The sequence below is a fragment of the Montipora foliosa genome, chromosome 1 (genome assembly GCF_036669935.1).
Source record: "Montipora foliosa isolate CH-2021 chromosome 1, ASM3666993v2, whole genome shotgun sequence".
NCBI lineage: Eukaryota > Metazoa > Cnidaria > Anthozoa > Scleractinia > Acroporidae > Montipora > Montipora foliosa.
The window spans coordinates 71,346,489-71,346,822 of record NC_090869.1 but is presented as its reverse complement, the minus strand read 5'-3'; positions in this window follow the sequence as shown (position 1 = coordinate 71,346,822).

Below are 334 nucleotides of genomic sequence, written 5' to 3'. Positions count from 1 at the left end.
AAGAACGAGAACTTGAGATGCTTTATCAAGATGGTAGCATGTCCACCAAAATTGGACTTCTTATGAGAGGGGCCCTCGTCATGACCACCATCAACACGAACACAAATCTTTGTCTTTCTCTCTCCGGTGAGGCAGTTGAAGAAAGCTGATTGCACATCAGGATAGGTCTCAATCGCATTTAGATCATGGAAATGTTGAGCTGGATTCTTGCTATGCAGTGGTGTGGCTTTGACAATGCCAGCACAAATTTCAGCAGTCGTTCCAGTACTCAAGAAGTTGTATGAGGTAGTCTGTAGACTGGATGGATATTTATTAACATAGTCTGACTTAGTTG